This window comes from Microtus ochrogaster, unplaced genomic scaffold (genome assembly GCF_000317375.1).
Source record: "Microtus ochrogaster isolate Prairie Vole_2 unplaced genomic scaffold, MicOch1.0 UNK19, whole genome shotgun sequence".
Classification (NCBI taxonomy): domain Eukaryota; kingdom Metazoa; phylum Chordata; class Mammalia; order Rodentia; family Cricetidae; genus Microtus; species Microtus ochrogaster.
The window spans coordinates 998,329-1,018,599 of NW_004949117.1; the positions used below are offsets into that span (position 1 = coordinate 998,329).

General features: G+C 37.2%; 1 protein-coding gene and 1 pseudogene across 1 annotated transcript in view; one reads left to right on the forward strand and one right to left on the reverse strand.

The window, feature by feature from the left end:
• The window catches only part of LOC102002244, a 92,982-nt pseudogene that overhangs the window by 62,243 nt on the left and 10,468 nt on the right, over positions 1–20,271 (reverse strand).
• The window catches only part of Sybu (syntabulin), a 103,818-nt gene that overhangs the window by 940 nt on the left and 82,607 nt on the right, over positions 1–20,271 (forward strand). The gene's annotated exons all lie outside the window — the stretch shown is intronic.

The window sequence follows — 20,271 nt, forward strand, 5'->3', positions numbered from 1 at the left end:
GAGGTGGAGACAAATGAGGGACTTGTCTACTGATGGCCAGGGTCCTCTGCGGGGTCTCACTTTGTGGCCACAGAGCATGGGCAACTCTACCGGTGAAAGCCCTTTTCTAGAAAAGAGCCAAACTTGAACCCCCTGCAGTTCAGAATCTTGCATCTGAGATTCTGCTGCAGCCCTGCCAGACTGACAGTTTAGTCAGGGGTAGCAGGGGAACCGATGGTGGGTGTCTTTTTTTTACCCCAAAGGGAACCCTTAGGGCAAAAGGACTTAAACAGGCTTTCTCTGCGAAACTTTCTCCGCCTGTCATTTGTCACTTTGAAAGCAATATTACTATAATGCAAATGTTGGTTACTTTATTTGACAATGGCACTATTTAAATAAAAGATCATGTAAAGCAGAGCGTTTGATTGGCTTTAATTTATATTTTATTAGCTTGACGTGGACTTTATAGTTAAAGTCCGTAAGGTAATATCTTCTTAAAACTAAGCAATCAGATATATTAAGTAAGGCCACTCTGAAAATATTGGGCCCCAATTTTGTATTTTTATTTACTTATTGGAGTGTGTGCACATCTGAGTGTACTTAGGTGCATGGATCCTGTGCGGAGTTCATGGGACAACTTTTAGGGGTTGATTCTCTTCTCCTACCTTATGGGTTTGGAGGTGAACTGTGTTCATAAATGATTCTCTCTTTAAAAATCTGGGGCTGGGTGGTGGTGGCGCATGCCTTTAATCCCAGCACTCAGAAGGCAGAGGAAGATGGATCTCTGTGAGTTCAAGGCCAGCCTGGTCTACAAGAGCTAGTTCCAGGAGAGGCACCAAAAACTATAGAGAAACCCTGTCTCAAAAATAAATTAAAAAAAAATCTGGGCGTATAAATCAAATTTGGATTTTTAAGGTCTAGCCTTTTAAGGAGTTTCTACTTTGAAGATCAGAAGAATCCCCATAATATTCAAAGGCAATCCTAAAGAAGTCAGGAAGCTAAATCATTGGTAGTCCTGGAGACTAAGTTCTTCACAATGCTAGACAAGTCTCTATATATGCTTTCTCCATGGAGAATACGGGACTCCAATATAGGACTCCAAAACTGTTCGTTTTACTAGTGTCCTTAATAATTTCCACCATCACCAAATATGAGCTACTTTATTTACTTAATATTATTTAAACACACTCTGTTTTTCATTAGACTTTATCTGTGGAATGAAACCCACAAAATACCAGGTTTTATATGTTATCACTTTTCTACTGTGTAGAAAAAAATGCATATATAACTTTTAAAGAGTTATCTGGGAATCACCTAAATTCATATATGAACCCTCAGTTGTACACTTGGCACATGGGGAGAAAATTGCTCTAGGGAGTGACGAGGGAAGCCTATTCCACAGAACAGCAGAGAACGTATTAGAGTCAAGCATCCCTATTTTGAAATTAACTCAGAACTCCCATAATCACAGTACATCTCCTGGCACCCCACCGCAAACTCTCAGTAAGTTATCATCATGTAGCACTTTCCAGATGCCTCTCTGAAGTACATATGCCTTCTCACATGCCCCAAGCTGACAGACAGCCTAGGGGCCAGATTCAATCCACAAATGTATTTACTTCGTTTTAAAAATCAGGAAGATGTTTACTTAAAAAAAAAGGTTGAAATTAAAATTTTTAAAAATTAAAGAGAATTGCTTTTAGAAATCCAAATTTCTAGTTTCAGAAGGGCTGACGGGCTTTTCCCAGCGAGGGCACAGGCTTTTCTACAGAGGTTTCCACTTCTAGTCTACTGCTGGTACACTGACCACTGAGCTCACGTATCGACTGTCTTGAGCTTCATGACTTATGCCCTAAACCACCTTCCAGATCTACTAATCCCACACTATCTATAGATAAATAAATAAAAGTAAAGTGAGCTAGGTATCAACAAAGGCATTACTTTGAACAAAAGCCAATCTCTAAGCACCAATTTTTCCTTACTAACTGCTCGGAAAACACTTCACGTCAGTTAAATTTTTAAATATTTAAAATATTTAAATGTGATATATCAATACTTAAATATTTAAATAAAAATTAGAATGAATTTAAATTTCATTCAATTTAATATTAAATATAACAATTTAAAGATTTAACTAAGATGAATATATAAAAATATTTACATATTATTTAAAAATTAAAAATGTAACTCTTAACAGTTCTATTGGCCCTTCCTTCTCTAGTGTCTGAAACAGCAAAATTAGATGCTTTCTTTTGACATTTGAGCTTTTGGGCGTGCAGTGGGGATCTTTCCTCTTCTCCAGGGTTCTTTAGAAATGTTCACAGTGCTACCATGATGCTGTTGATTCTGTTCTGTTGACAAAAGATGCCACGCAAAAGCCTGCCCATAATCATCTAGCTGTCAGATGTGCTAAGTGCTATTATCCACCCTAAGCCACTTACAAGCCTGTTTCTGCAGATTTCACCTTGGCAATTATTTTTGTTTCCTTCAAGTATGATTCAAATGAATGTGGTTTTTCTTTCTTTATATATTTGCAAGTCACAGTTAAACAACTTTCTAATCTTCCTAATCTCTGAAATGAAGTCTTCCAGTATCACGTGTGTCTGAAATCAAGACTCTGGATTTTTCAGTTATTCACATTAGTTGTATTAGCAGTCATGATGTATATTATCATATTTTGCTTGAATATTTAACTAGCTAAACCTCATCACTGACTGAATAAATGGTGGTAGAATGAGATGGATTTGGCCCTCTAAGTAGAACTGCAAGTGGACTAGAGAAGGAAAAGATAATAAGAAGCTGTTTCTCAAAAAAAAAAAAAAAAAAAAAAAAAAACCTGAATGTATAAAATAGGAATTTAATCTCAAAAGAGAACAATTTTTCTTATTCCCCACAGAAAACGATGAACCTTTGACGACCCAACCTAAGACAGTTTCCTGAGTTAAAACCATAAAAATCCACTAGCTGTGCACTTCTTTCCCTGGGGGAGAGTGACTTATCTTAGAATATGAACAGAGAATGGGGGAGAGGATAATATTAACCAACCTTCTCCCTACTTTCTTGGTTTAACTTGTGCCCAGGGAAACTCAGTCTGTAATTTCATCAATTTCGCACCATTAATACACATTAAACTAACTTTAAAAGCCATGGAGTAATAGTCTGAGTGAGTAGGTGCTATTAAACCTAATGACACCTTTGACGCATTTATTAAAATGATGCGTGCCTTTGAAAGGACCATTGTGTTTCCATAAGATAGAGAGGAGTAAACTTTATACTATCTAGGTGAACATCCTTCCATACTCATTTGTCTCTTAGGTACGAAAAAGAAAGGTGGATACAACCAGATTATTTCTTTTTTGTAATTGTATCTTTTATATTTTGAGATTACGTAATTATATCATTTCTGCCTTCCCTTACCTCCCTCTAAACCCTCCTGTACACCCTTTCTTGTTCTCTTTCAAATTCATGGCCTTTTTGCAAGTTTTTGGTGTGTGTGTGTGTCTGTGTGTGTGTGTGTGTACATATGTATTCCTAAATACATAAATACAAACATCTCAATCTGTACAATTTTACTTGTATATATATTTCATGGCTGATCATTTACTACTGGATAATCAATTATTGTCTCTTCCCTGGTGAAGGCTTTCACCTCCTTTCAACATTCCTTACTTGCTTATCTTCCTTGTGTAAGGTTGAAGATTGGCGTGTTTGTTGCTGTGGTCCTTGTTCAGCTCATGCCTAGGTAGTCATGTTGATGAGACTTTGTGTGTAGCTTTTACCATTCTTATGAGATACAATCTCACAACAAACTCCCTGGCTTTTACAATCTTCCCACCCTCTCTTCTGCAATGATTCCTGAAATTCTGTTATCTGGGCTGACAATGCTCCCTGCAAAAGCCAAAGACCACATAGTAAAAACCTCAGCACTAGGCATGATAAGCCTTCTTTTGATTTGTTGATCAGGATTGTTCAAGAAACTCCCCAAACACTAAAGACTATTGCTATTGCCCTTGGTATCCCTCCAGAGTAGGAGAAGAAAAGTTGTTGAAGACACCATGTTCTTGAGATACAGGAACCAGAGACCTCTGAGCTAGAACTGACTTAGACGCTTCCTACCTGAGAACTAGCTTCCATGGTACCAGAAAGCATCAAGTAAGATTCCAAAAATAGGGAAGCAACCAATTGTTCTTCCTAGCTGCTTATGAGGCTTATGCACCACAACCACCGCCCTCATGGCATGATAAACTGAAGGAAGGGTACAGTAGTGACACACACTGCCTGGAAGTAACTGACAGCTCTCTGATTGAACTTAGAACTCACGCAACAAGAAGTAAGTCATGCCTAGTACTGAAAAGCCTAGCCAACTACCGAGGTTAATGAAGTCCAGGATCTTGGAGAAGTACCCCCAACCACCAATTTGCTAATCCAGTATAATCCTCCTCTACATCCTAAATATGTGCCCTTACACCCAGAGATAAGTGTAGTCCTCACCCCGCATCAAGGAAACTTCTATTTGCAAAAATTGGAGACTATTACAGAAAACCATAATCAAACAAAAAGTAGAATTGTGGAATCTAGTCTGAACTGATATATCTTCAAAACAGCTCTTACACCTAAGGCTATTTATTTTCTTATTACTGAAAATACTTTTATCTTATGATACGTTCTGATCATGGTTTCCTCTCCCCTATTTCCAGATCGTCCCTACCTCCTCAACTATACAAATCTTTTGTGATTGGGTGGGGGGGGGGGGGGGGGAATGTTTCTTTTTGTGTCTATAATTCTTATGCTTTTTCTTCTTTATTGTTTGCTTTTCATGCTGGCTTGTTTGTTTTCATTTGCGTGTTTGTTTTCTGAAATTTATTCCTTAACCCTAACCTAAGGGAATGTTTTTCTAGCAGCTCCTGCAAGGTCTTGGGAGTTCTGTCCATGGTTCTGAATCGGTCTCTTTCTCTGAGACCCAACCTTCCACTTTTCACATGAAAAAGAAAGACTGATATTTATCCAAACCAACAACTTTAAAAACATGAATATAAGGCTAAATGGTGGTGGTACACACCTTTAATTTCAGAACTCTGGAGGCAGGGGCAGGCTGAAACCCGAATTTGAGATCAGCCTGATCTACAGAGTGAGTTCCAGGACAGCCAGGGTTACACAGAGAAATCCTGTTTCAAAACACAAAACAAAATAAACAACCCCCCCCAAAAAAACCATAAATATTAATTGAGAAATTCGTGTATTATACAACTATGTAATTATTATAGAAGAAAATGTGAAAACATTATTAGTTTGTGTATTTGAGGAATTTGGGAGGGAAATAGCAAGTGTTCTACCTTGGTTTTTCATCTTTTAACTCTTACAATTCCTTCCTTTACAAAACTGTAGTGTGGCAATAATATTGCTAATTACTAAACTTCTGTTCATTTACCAGAAACTTTTCATTTTATATTTTGAGAGAATACTTTGAGTATTCTTCATGCAGTTTCAAGCAAGGCAAAGTCGTGCACATTCTAATAATGAACCATAATTTGCATTCCCTTTTACATACCCACAGGACACTAATGATCAGTTTTCAGATTAATTCACTGAGACATATAATTCTGAAGATACGAATCCATAAAAGTTAATAGTTGTTGAACATATATTGAAAATAATACCACAAGCAGGGCACATCACTACAACATAACATCAGTGAGGGACTGAGCCATTTTGGTATATTTGTGAATTTATTATATCTATGCTCTAGCTAAATTCCTAACATATCATAAGTGTCCAGTTCCTATTAGTTGCATCAATTAGAATCTGAATGATGGGAGAAATACAGAAAGAACAATAATTGGTGGCACTGGTCAGATGATACCAACTCTGACGTATTGCCTTTAGAGAGGAGATGCTTTCACCAATTACCAAATTAGAGAATTGATTATTCTGTTTTCTCCAATGTATTTAAATATTCAGAGCAAAAATAAGTGTGTTTTTAATTAGTGTGTATTAAATGTTATATACTTGGTGCGCTTCCTCTATAGTATGTCTTTAATATTCATACAGCTATTATCTTTTTCTTCAAATGTGGGAAGTTAATCAACTTAAATAATCTGGCAAATAAATAATAATTAAAAGTTTTTAATGACTAAGTTTTGGCTTTTAAACAACTATTATCCCCAAATTTCAGCCAACTTTAGCACTTACGTGCTGTACCATTTTTCAAATCACCATCTAAGTTAAAGCTTTTCAAAACTCTGCCCCACCTGACCAGTTTACAACAAATTTCTCGCGCATAAATACTTTTCCTTTTCTAGGTAGCTGGGGTTACCTGGGAAATAGAGAACGAGAATGATGTCATGGGAAATTAATAACAGCTGGTGCTCTCAGTCAGCAATGTTTCCTGACAATCTAGTAGAGGAATCATTTCCAGCAGTGTATTCTCCCCCACAGCAAGTGATACCTAGTTACAAACTGAAGGAAATGCCCTGCAAAGGGAAATATCTTCTACTTTCCAAGAAGGCCTATATCAAACATTTGAACATATTGACCAGTTCTGACTTACACACTAAAATGATTACAGAAACATCACTAATAAAGCCTCCAATTGTTTTTACATTTCCCCAGCATGATTGCTGTTTTATGTTGTCCTTTTGAGAGCAGAACTTGCAAATCCAGAACCTCTTTTGCATTGCTAATCATCACTAGCATGCATCCAGAAAACTCACCAATCACCTTAAATCCACTCAAAAATAACAATATTCCCAGAAAGAGTTTTGGGAGAAAGAAACCTGTAGAGAAGTTATAAAAAATATGCAAAATTCTTACCATTCATAAATTAACAACTCTGACATCCAGTGAAGGGAATCAAAATTGAAAAACTAACTAAAGTAAATACTGATAAAAAACATTCCATATACTAGGAATCCCTCTTTATTACATTGTGAAAGGCAAAAGACAATCCAGGTTTATTTGGTGAAATAATAATGATAGAGCTATGTATTAGATGAAGTGGCTGATAGGTTATTCATGCACTTATGTGATTATGTATGTGATTAAATATCCAGACTTATACATGTATGATGATAGCTCCATCACCTCCTCTGAAAGGCTTTTCCTGGACATTGTCCAATTATCTCATGTAAAGAGAGGAAAATGAACATTAGTCATATGGACACAGAGAAAGGGGATTTAAGGAAAGAGCTCTAAAAACTTGAAATCAAATATTAACAACTTTCTTTGGATTTATTGATTAGAGTAATAATAGCATTAAATATCATTTAAATTAAGCTCCTTCCATATTTCCAAATGTATCATGTTAGCACATAAATAATTATAGGGCTAGCTGGTTTTTTTCCTTTTTCATGATGGTAACTTTTTCACAGCATTTTTGATACCATTATGTTGTGCTTTTATCTGGAGTTCCCTATCCTTCAAAACTGGCTTGATGATTGCTTTTACACATGTCAGTGATGAGTTTTGCACAATGGGAAGAAGAAAATGGTGGGAAAATTCAAATATCTGTCTTGGCTTTCTTCATGCACATTTAAAGTAAACAGAAATGCAACGTTTGTCATGTATGTCTCTTATCAATGAGACCAATCACAAAGTGATAACAATTTTCTAGCTATCTGGATTTATATTTATTGTGTGCCTTGTTTTGCTAGAATACAAAAGAGGACTCTTCTCCTAGGCCTTTCTTGCTCAGTCAGAGTCCTTCAGCTGGAAGCTTTGTCAGAGGATATCAGTGTTTTCTGAGCATGCAGAAATGCAAATGGAAATTTATCATTAGCATTCTACCTAGGACAAAGAGGTACCAGAAGGCACTCTACATCAGACAGGTGTCTCTGCTTTCCAATTGGTGGGTAGACATAGCCTCTTGATTTGAATTCTTTTAAATAAGTCTCCATCCCTTGCCCCAGAATTAAAACTTTGTTTTTTGATACAGGATCTCACTCTGTACTTTCACTTGGTCTGGAACTTCACTAAGCAGTCCAGGCTGGCCTTGAACTCCCAGAGATCCACTTGCCCCTCCCAAGTACTGAAATTAAAGGCATTCACTACTATACCTGGCAGGTGAAAATTTTTTTTAATAATGTCTTCTTTTTAATAGGTGAGTTTGCTTATGATCATGAGCGAGGAATATTTGTTTTGATAGGGGCTATTTTCTTATCAAAGATTTGTCATCAGACAGGTGGTGGCACATGCCTTTAATCCCAGCACTCAGGAGGTAGGGGAAGGTGGATCTCTATGAGTTCGAGACCACACTGGTCTACAGGAGCTGATTCCAGGACAGGCTTCCAAACTATGGAGAAAGCCTGTCATGGAAGAAAAACAAAAAAAGCAAAAACAAAGATTTGTCATAATGTACTAAGAAGTTTATAGAAAAGAGCTTAACTAAGCATTAGTTTTTAAAATAATTTTTGAAAGTCTAGTTTTGAAGTTAGAAGGAGTCTGGAGAAAATTTCCATTTTTCAAATGAGCATTTATACAGTGAAGAACTTATCCGCCCTGACTGCCTCCAAAAGAATTATAAATTGCAAGACTTACAATTGATTCCGACTTTTCATCAGGGTAGAGAGCAGCTTTGCTTTCTTCAAACCACACAGAACTACCTGCTGTCATCTTCGCTGGGATTGCTGTCAGCTGATTGACAGGAAAGAAGCTCCAACCGCGGTAGCAGGCCATTATTCCCATGCCAGGCAGACGGAAAGACGCTGGCATTGAGCTTCAGTTAGAGTCTATTCTGAGCTTATTCCCGGTTCTACGCCTTTATAGACCAAGCTCTAGCTTAGAAAGTAAATGAGAACTAATTCTTGGTTAGAAATCGTTTATCATAATAACATTTATTGTGATAAGCTAGCTGTTTTGAAGTTGTCCAAATTGAATATTTCTACAGCATTTGAGAGTTTTAATGTTTTCCTAGTTTGGAATTAGTATAGTTTAGAATTTATTTCTGTTCCTAACTGGAACTTCTTTACTGTATTTTTTTTTTACTTAATTATCTAATATTTACATCTTGAAAATAGTTAACGTGACTATAATGGTCTACTTTAGAACTTGTTGGAGACTCTAAGTAGACAAAACTGGATTTAAATGCTTATAGGTTCCAGTGCTGCTATGTGGCACTAGGGAGACCCAAAGTTAAACTTCCACAAGGAGGAAAAGCTGTTGGCCAGTGACCTCAGGCATCTGTCTCATGAGGCTTATGGTTTCCCAGACACTCAGAAATCTATTCTGAAGTGATGGAATCACTGTGACTCAGTTATGAAATCTCAGATAACATGGAGTCATCCAATTTCCTCTGTGCTTCATGCCCCCCATCCACCTGGTACCTCATACCTTATGCTATTTGAGTCAGATGAGCAAACAATCGCAGAATCATGCTTCTTGTGTGAGAAACAGCTTGGAGATGTACGTGAGAATTAGTTAGACTCACATAGTAGGCCCCAAGTAATCCTAGTCTTTAGCCAAGGTTCAGAGCCACTTCCTAAAAAAGAATTGTCTTTCTCCACAATCTTAAAATTCCTTTGGAACCTCATTTTTTTTTTCTGTACCTAAGTCAGGTAAAGAAAATATAGGTTCATCTTTAAGACAAAGCAGTAAATGACATTCCAAGACTAATTCACTAACCACACTATATATTTAGCGTCAAGAATGAGACACAGATGTCTTTTGTCTTATGTACTAAGTGTTAATGTATTTAGAGTATTCTCTTGAAAAGCAGAATTCCTTTTTTTTTTTTTTTTTTTTTTTTTTTTGATTTTCAAAACAGGGGCCAAGCTATCCTAGAACTCACTCTGTAGATCAGTCTGGCCTTGAACTTCATGGAGATCCACCTCCCTCTGCCTCCCAAGTACTGAGATTAAAGACATGTGCCACAATGCCTTTTTTTTTCTTTTCTTTTCTTTTCTTTTCTTTTCTTTTCTTTTTTAAGGTTTAAGGGGACCTTAAATTTTTTTACTAGATATAGCTATATTCAAATATATAAAAACAGTGTCTCTGGGCTGGAGAGATGGCTCAGCGGTTAAGAGCATTGCCTGCTCTTCCAAAGGTCCTGAGTTCAATTCCCAGAAACCACATGGTGGCTCACAACCATCTGTAATGAGGTCTGGTGTCCTCTTCTGGCCTGCACACATACATACAGACAGAATATTGTATACATAATAAATAAATATTTAAAAAAATAAAATAAAATAAGAACAGTGTCTGAGTTATTCAGCAATGTTTATTATACTCCTCCTGCTTCTGGGGTCCATCTCAGTCCACAGTTTGGAAGTCACCTAAGACAGTTTGCTCACACGGAAAAGTAAATGAGATTGGACTATGGCTTCATTAACAGGGTTGCTAAAAGAATTCAAGAGATGGTGCCTATTTGAAATTCTAACAAGGTCCCTGACACACAATAGCTATATATTTCAAGATAGTCTTAATATTTGCTCTTTAGTTTATTAGTCTTAATAAATTAGTCTTTTTATTAGCATTAAAACATCTGCAAAGTCTTAATAATAGGTATGTAAAAACGTTTATGCCTTGTAATTTTATTGTTTTTTTAAGTGTGTGTGTGTGTGTGTGTGTGTGTGTGTGTGTGTGTGTGTGCGTGCGTATGTGCATGTGTTTTCAAGTGCCATGGTGCTTGTGTGGCACTCACAGAACCTATGGACATCTGTTCTCTTCTAATATTGTGGGCACAGGGATAGAGCTCAGGTCCAGACTTGGCAGCGAGAACTTTTACCCTTGGGCCATCTTCCCAGCCCAGCCCTATTTGTTGTTTTTTTAAATGCAGATTAATTCAAAGCTTTACTGGAACGTAATGCATATGTTTTTGTAATTGTTTTCAAAACAGTGGGATTTGAAGTTAATCATGCAGAACATATAAAGACTTCTTTTTTCTCCAGCATATTCTATAGGGCTTAAATATTTTTAACAACTGGCCACTTCCAAAGCTATCCTTTAAATGGCAGGTTAATGTGTTCCTAAGAAATCCATTCCCTCTCAAGAACTATGACCATTGTTCAATTTAATAAGAAAATGGCTAAGTCACTTTTAGTCATCATACAACTTTGAGACATCAGTGGGGCTATGATTCTCAACATAGAAAATTCTACTGCCTCTTGTTCTCTTTCCATTGAGTTCCTTCTAGTCTGTATTTGTATAACAAAAATAACAAAGAAAAACAAAAGTTCCTGTTGCTGCATCACGTAGCTAGAGTTACACAGATAGTCGTAATACTGGGGCCCCAGATTCCAAGTTGCTAACCCGCAGTTTATTAAACGTACAACAGACAAAATTGTTTGTATTTTTTACAACCTTGCCAATGATGACAGTCTACCTTCTGAGCACTCAATAATGCCTGAAAGAGTTTCCTAAGATGACAGATACATGTAGAAGAAGTGGGAGAGAGGAATTCCATTTATCACTTTATCAAGTGATAATTCCAAAATTCACTTTATTAATTTTATTACTGATTTCTTATTCATTATCAAAATTCTACAGATTGGGGCAAAATAATTTAGTGGAAAAATAAGGATGATTTTAATTCTTATTTTTAAATTACATACTGTATTTTTTTCATCCATGTTAGACACTTTTTATAAGCATTCTCAAAAAGAGCTACAGCAGTAATTATTTTCAATATTTGCCGAGCAGGAGTGCACACTCCTTATTTTTTGTAAGTGAATAGTTATAAAGTAACCACAGACTCTCCTGTGTGCCTTCACTAAGTTATAGCCCTAAGTCAGCTAGCCACACACCCTCACAAGAATCACAAACCCTACTTAACTCAAAAAACGTAAGTGCTACGGCCCCTCCCATAATAGACCAGGTGTCAGTTTTATTTCATATTTTTACATTTACACGAAACATAGAGTAAAACTAGTTTGAAACTTCTCAAATGTTACTTCACTCAAATTATTTTAGGAGAAAATGCTGTCAGCCTAATTCACAGAGTGGGAAATTTAAACTCTAGCGGATCTTGGAACCCTCTGAAGCATTACTGGAAGAACTCACCTTCTGCTATCTTCATTGAACACCCTTCCAACCCCCCTGAAAATGTACCCTTTGAGGTGGATGCTGCATATACTGCTCAGAACACATATCTGAAGGAATGCCCATTCCTTCTATTTCAATGGCATGCATGAATAATGAATATTAAACTTATGAAACATACACTCAGATATACCCTTTCTCTCTTTTTAAACTGTACTGCTCCAGTATTGAGGAAACAAAATGCTACTAAAATAATGGTCTCGGATTTAATATGGTGTACTCCTAAGTAGAGCTTTCTCCATACAAATTTAGTCCACTCTGCCAAAAAGAATTACTCTGAAGATAGAAAACTAGTGTCGTGCATTGAAGTGAGGTTTTCATACCTTCTTGCTGTATTATTAATGGGAAAGAGCAAATAACTTCAACTAGAAAATAGTCTGGGAGATGTTGTTTTAATGTTTTGTAAAGAATATGCAGAATTTAGCATTCGGACCCAAAGAGGAGAAATTCTATGCTAAGGTTCCATCTTCCTCTCAACTCCTGTCCTTCCCATTTTCCTTCTCTCTCTCCCTCCCTGTTCTTTCAGATTATACACTACACGTGCAAGGAATGGAGAAAGAAAGCCACAGAAGGGAAGGAATAAGGCTGGTTTGGTAAAACGTATTCTGGGATACTTAAAGCAAATGTTCTTTACTTCAAACCTGTACTTAAACAACACTACACTTAAATGACAGTTTAAGTGTATAGAGGTTAAACAGCCTTTCTGCTTCATTCAATAGTGTTCACGGGATCAACAAGTAATTTTACAATGGCCTTCTGTGGTAGTAAATATTATAACATCATAAGAGGTGTGCTAGGATGGATAAAAATTTGAAACTATTTCAGTTAATATTATTAATGATGCGTTTTTCTGAGATTTAAAAAGATAAATGGTTAAGTCTTATTTTTAAAATTTTTCCTCAAACTAGAAAGTAGCCTGTTTGGCATGCACTTTTGATGCTGCGATTGTTGTGTTCATATACACACATGATGGCGATACCTGGTAACAGAATAAAAGAGGAAGCTAGTCTCTACATCATAAAAGATGTATATTTGTGTTTTGATCACAGTTTTATTACAATTACTAATCTTTTCTTTGTCTTCCTTAAGCATTGGTCTGTACCTTTGAACTGAAAACATGGTGGTGATGATGAGTGCCCATCAGTTACTGAGGGTTAAAGTACCTTATTGCATCGCATACAGGGACCTCCCAGTTCAAAGGCATAGCTAGGGTTAAAGGCCAACCAACATTACTTGAATAAACACAATTCTAATAAAACAACAGAGATATGGTTACACTAACAAATAAATGTCCAATTAGAAACTCTGAAGTCAATTAAAGTATTCTTCCATGTTCTAAATGAGATTGGCAGGCTGCCTAGCATTTTCCTTGAACAAACAGAAGCTACAGAGAAGAAAGGATCAACCAAAAGTAGCTTATCTTGAGATAGGTAGACTTACATTTTCCAACTTACACTGCAGGCATTAAAACATACAGCATTTGTGTAAAACTGACATGATATTAAATCAGAAGAAACAATGTCCTGTTGAAATTCAATGCTTTGATATACTTTGCATGACACTATATATAAATGTAATCCATTCAATCAGATTTTACGGTTATTTGTGTCAGAGTCAATAAATGTTTTCAACTTCAGAGATCGGTTGCTTTGTAGAACTAAATACACCAGAGAAGTAGGCCTGAATTCCCACTGTCTAGTAACATTTTTGTCTGTTTTCGGTGTCTCTCCTTTTATAGGCAAGTAAGTGTCTGACATGTGGAGAACTTTTAGTCCATTTGAACTTAATATTTAATATAAGCAAATTAAATACACATATTTACTAGTATTTATAAAGTACCATAATAAAAGTTGAGAAAATTTTCAAATTATAAGTTCCTGAGGTTGAGTTACTGGCACAGGCTTTTTCCACTATTGATCTTCCCTTGGATTATAGGTTTGGAAAGAAATATTTACCATTCAGCGTTGCCTCGCCTCAGTCTGAATCATTTTCATCTGGTAGTCTTGTAAAGCATTCATCTTTGGCAGAAATAGCCTGAAAGAGAAGGATACTCGTTTGCTATTTTTAAATTTTACCATGAAAATTAGGGGCTTTGCTTTTACTTATCTTGTGAAATTCCAGGGTGACACTCACCTCAAAAGCAGAGTTTGTCTTCTATTCTTCTAGTGTGCTTACATACAGACAAAATCAGTCAAATTACATTGTATTCTGGGGTTATACTTTAGAGAAAGCATGTCAGGACAGAGAAAATATTGATAGTATAAAATTCTTTAAATTGCCCATTAAGTTCACCACAGTCAGTTTTCTTATGAAGTTAGAAAAGATTATTTTTCTTTAAATACAAGATAATATTGGTGGCTTATAACTAGAGCCCTAATATTCAAACTGGCTCTGTAAAGGTTGAAATATGGGGTTCGGTGTGGTGAGAGAACCAAGGACATAACTCATGACCAGCACAAGCTGAAAAGTGTCTCTGCTATTAAACATCTATGTCTGTTTTCATCTACACTGTCTCTTCATCCCTCTCCCCATCTTCTTACAACTTGAACAGCTGTTTAATGTCTCTTCTTCCTCCTCCTCCTCCTCCTCCTCCTCCTCCTCTTTTCCTTCCTTCTGATCCTCCTCCTTCTCTTTCCTTCTCTCTCTCTCTCTCTCTCTCTCTCTCTCTCTCTCTCTCTCTCTCTCTCTCAAAAAAAAAAATTCTGCTGCTTTGCCAAAAATCCCATTAGCCTTCTTAAATTCAAAAGCCTGTGGAATCAGGCCAGCGCTCACTCAGAGTCTCTTGGGAATCAGGAAAACTTCCAGAATGAATTTAAACTTTGTCATTAAAGATGTATAGGTTGAACTTTGTTTTTGCTGGAGTCACCATTTTCTACAAGCAATTCCAACACTTGGAGCTTCTTTTTCCTCATCAGATGTAGGCTGCAATACTTACCTCAAGCAATCTTGCAGTGTTAGATGGGTGAAGACTTGTTTAGCCCAGCGTAATTTCCATCAACAAATGACAGTGTCAATACCAGTATTTAGAACAATGATTATTAATGGCTTTCGTCAACGCAAACAAGCAGGGTTGAGGAAGCTTGTTTACTTTGTATACATTGAACACCCTTGAAATATATCTAAAAAAGTTAAAGCAACATGCTACATATTCTCAGCTTCTGTGCTGTGAAATAATTGATTTTATATTGAAGCGTACACCTTCATAATTATACCAAATTCTATCCAGTCTAGCCTCCACCATATTGTCATTTCCTTGTCCTTTCCTGTATTTATCAACTGATTCTGTCATCCAAAAAATTACAAGCAAAATTAATAGATAGACTTCTTTTCTGTATTAACACTATTGTTTTGCTAACTATCTCAATTTTTTTATGTGACAGGAAATAGATGTGCTAAAATGCTCTGATTTGGGCTTATTTTAAGGGAAGGAAGAAAGAAATGCAAGTTTCCCTTTGAGGTTTTGTTCATTCGCCATATTTTACGGAGGTAGAGAGGTTTGCACTATTATTTAAGACATGGATTATCAACATTTCTTACAGTGCTTCCAAGTTAATAGTAGCGACATAATCATTGTGTTTATTTAGGGAGTGCTGATCATTGTAAATCACTTCCAATAAAACACCCTTGAAATACACCCAAGAAAATTTAAGTAGCTACATCTTCTCAATCTCTGTTGTATCTGATAATTGATTTGACATGAAAGTTGAAATTCTCATATGAAAACCAATTCCAGATAAAATCTAATTTACCATTAAATTAAAAGACAAGGTAAAAAGGGAGCACTGAGATCGAGAAGGTGGGACAGAAGAGAAAGAATGCTCTGTGGACCCAGTGCATTTCCCAGTCTCTGAGCTCTTACAAGTACGCTCTACGTATAACCGAATTAGTTAACTTGACCCTGATATTGAAGTAAATGCTTTATTTTAAATGTCTAATTTTTAGGCTCTGAATAAAGCTTCTCTTCAGTTGAGAAGAATTTTGTTTCCTGGGGGACATTGGATGATTTGGAGGCATCTTTGACTTGTCGGTATTTGAGTCGTGGGAAGGTGGTTGATAATGAGTACAGTTTGGAAACGGTCCTAATCGTCCTCCAGAGTGGAGAACTGCCTCACAACAGGTTTATCCAGCTCAGTGGGAATCGAGCTGAGATTCAGAACCCAGGAGTGAAGCCATGGACTTTCAAAGAAAGGGTTGTGTTGAGCTGCTGGATTTCCCACTCCCAAGGCGTGCTCCGTCCCTGTTGGCGCCCCGAGACTCAGGGGCATGCAGTGGCATCGGTATTCATCTTTTATCTTAAAACAGTTGCTCGCGCCTCCTGTTTACAGAGTGTGCCATGGTGACTTGGTTTTTAGTGGGAATTTAATGTGCTTTGGGAACTTAGCGAGAAATATGCGGACTCTCAGTAAAGAGAATTTGAGGAAAAGAAAAGTTGAACAGCAGGCACTTTCTCCCTCCAACTCCAAATGCCTTCAGTGGATCCAAAATTGGAAGTGTGAATAAAACTACTGTGTATTTTAAAAAGATGTATTTGGGAAGCATTGGCACAGCGCCTTCAGCACATGAAATCTTCAGCGCTACTGATCACTTATTTAGAAATGGGATGAAGTGTGAAGAAACTGCACCAGCAGGAGGAATCAGTTAAAATTTTTAAAAAGTAAAAAATAGTTTCATAGAGTATGTGCATGGTTACAAGTCAGCTGACACGGGGAAGACTCTGACTCACTGTTGCAAAGCCTCAACTTTTCTTACCTCCTTCCATAAGTCAGCAGGTGTTGGGAGCAGTGAGACCCCCTAGATCCTGAATTTCTTGTAATCCCCTGATCTGAGTGCCTACAGCTGCTCTGAGCACAAGACCTTCAGGAGTTCCTGATGGCAGGAGAGTGGTTTCTGGTGAGTTTGGCTGGGGCGTGGCTATCTCTATATACTCTGCCCCTGAACACAATAAAGGGAGCATTCTTGAGGAATTCAAGAATTCGCTGTCTCTCTGTGTGCGTCTGTGTATTTTCACCTCCAGCCCCTTGCCAGAAGCTCAGTAACTGGGTGCCAGCGTACAAAGTGCAGACACGGGGCCACGGGGCAGGGAACTTTCCATTCATTTGTTTGCATTAATTAGATGATTTGGAGAGGGGGATTGAGCTTGTCACCTTGAAACTAATTTGTCTCTTTTAAATCCACTCAAAATAAGAAGCATAAATTCCTCCAAACCCACAAAACAAAGACCTCTACCCATTTAAAACCTTTGGTGAAGCTGAATGGTGATGGTGCACCCCTTTAATCCCAACACTCGGAGGCAGAGGCAGTCAGATCTCTGAGTTCAAGGCCAGCGTGATCTATAAAGTTCCAGGACAGCCAGGGCTGTAACACAGAAAACTCTGTCTCTAAAATCCAAAACACAAAAAAATAAAAAGATAAATAAAATAAAACTTTTGGTCATGGTAAAGTAGATTAGAAAACTCTAGAAACTGATCCTCCTTCCTCCAACTGATCACTGCTAACGCATAGAGAGGGATTTCCAGCATGCTAGGAAGCCACATGCTCACTGAAAATTTGACATGTTCTGAATCCGGTTCTGATGTATTGGCTCCCCAAAATTTCTCATTGATGTTTATATTGATTATGCACTGAAATGAAACTTTTGAGTTAAATTAAAATACACACTACAATTAATTTTTTTACTTTGGAGTATCTCTTTCTACATATGATACAAGACTGAATGTCAAGCAATACAGTTGGGAAGCAGTGTAAGGTGCCATTAGTCAGCAAACATCCCTTTTCTTTGGATTAGAGCCATTATACAAATCAGTAATTTACTTAAATTTTCAATCTTTTTCTTAATTGTTGATAGAAATGTGATTTATGGAGGCCAGAAAACACCATCATTAGCACTGTGCAAAATGAGTAATTAATTGCCTATCAAATTAGCTTAGGGAACTATATTACAGTTTTTTTAGTCTCATTAATGATACTATTGACACTGTTTGGGCTATGTGTTAACCATTTGGTTCTTGCTACTATCTAATACTTTTTTGCTATTGTGTGTGTAAACGTCTCTGCACATGTGTGTGCATGCATATGGAGTCCAGAAGAGGACCTCAGGTGCCACCCTCAGAAAGATGTCTGCCATCCCTAATACAGCATTTCTCATTGTCCCAGAGCTCACCAATTAGCCTAGCCTAATTGGTCAGTGAGATGAGGGAAATATATTCTCATTTGAGACATAAAAAATAAACATCGACTTGAAAATAGCCGGTGTACATATTAAGATATTAGATAGCAGCTCTGGATCTCAGTTGCATTACTTGAGATACGATATTACACTAACTACACCGTTACATACTTATGGTTCTGGTATAAATAATTAAACAGATCTTACCCTAACTTACCACCTCTTACCATAGAGCTAATAGCTACATTATTAAAGCTTCAGATGCAATATTCTTTTTTCAGAAAGTCTAAAGAAAGTCTACTGTAGTTCATTTGATAGGATGCTTTCCTGCAAGTAGTAAACTCTGGGTTCAATCACCCATACTGCATAAACCAGGTACGGTTACACTCACCCATGACTAGAAGTTGGTAAAGGAAGGCAGGAGAATCAAAAGTTCAAGGCCATTCTGAACTATATATCAAGTTCACAGCCAGCCTGGCCTACTTGAGACACTCTCTAAAAACATATAACTAATGCAACTGTCTCCCCAACCAAACAGCCTTCTTACTTCCTAACATGCAAACAAAAATGTTTATCATAAACTTAGAATCAATGTGGAAAAAATGACTACACATTTTTTTAACTAAAATAAGCCAATTCAAGTAGTAATGTATCTTATAACTAGGTATATATTCAAGAGCTCAAAGGTGTCTCATATTTAGGTATATATTGCAATCATTTTATCAGTGCTATCTGGGTAATTGGCTATTTGGTTTAAAGCATTAGAATTTCTAAAAAACCCTTTTATATCCTCCTTCCTGCAATATCTATATTTCCACATGACAAATATAGTTGGGATTTTAGCAGTACACATTTTGAAAACAGATTTGAGATATCATCTTAAAGAACTACCTGTATTTTAATTCCAATTAATAACTGTAAATGTTTATTTTGAACCTTCAGGTACAGATAAGTCCCCAGATTGCTCTTCCTTAACAACGCAAAAAGACAATAATATTTGGAAAAGAAAAATACTTAAGTGAAAAACAGAAGTAGGAAAGAACAGCTGAATGGCTTCTGGAATGGAGAGAGTTAAAGCAGCAAGCAGAACTAAAGCGCTCCTGTGGCTCTGGTGGTTGGGTTGTGATGGACAAATTTGTCTTTGTTCTCTATGTGTAAAAGGAAAAATGCAAACTGGATCAGTGTGAATATGAAACAGCTTTTGCCAGTAGCATCTTGGACTCATCACTGAAAAAGAACAAGGCAAATAAACACAGGCAGTGAAAGGTGACAAAAGCTTTGAGAAATCCTTACCTTGGTCGCTTAGAGAACTTGAACTGGGTAATGTCCAACGGTCCACAGGCACTAATACAAACGAGAGGCAGCAGATTGTCAGGTCGTTTGTCATTGCCTATACGGCTAACAGGAAAGTCCCCTGGCTACCATTTTTCTATTGTTCAACTAGAAACCGACCGTAGACTTAAGGGAAACTACCTTTGGGGAAGTGAATATGACCTCATTCACATCATTGAAAGAATCAGATCTAGTGGTCACTATTGAGGGAGCTCGTTTCCTTACCCCTTCCTTATTGGCTACACAAGGCTATGGGGACAAAAGTGCTTTGGTGACCTTGAAGCCACCAAGATGCTCTATGTTGGTTAGGTTGCTTTACCGAATGTTAAACTATTAAGTGGAAAAGAGACCAAGTGGGTGAATAAGAAAGCTTTTGCTGTAAATTGAACCTAAAGCCTTGAGCCTTAAGATATGCCAGGTAAGTGTTCTACCACAGAGCTCCAACTCCAACACCTTAGTTCTTAAGACAATGTCCCATGCTGCAGGAAGTCTGACAGCCAGTGGTTACCTGCCCACTGGGCGTGGCCTCTTTTACTATATAAACCTATGTAGAGCATGTGTCTGCTCTCTTTTTCCTGCTGCGGGATTCGGTTTCTGATCTCTGTTCAAGCAGAGGATTCTGATTTGTGAGTCTACTCCTAAATAAACAACCATCTATTTCTCAATTCTGAGCTAGTGTGGGATTTCTTTTAAGCGACCTTCTTCAGTCCTACATACACAGTCACATAAGCATATAAGCCCAGTGACATAGAGTGAGACAGGAA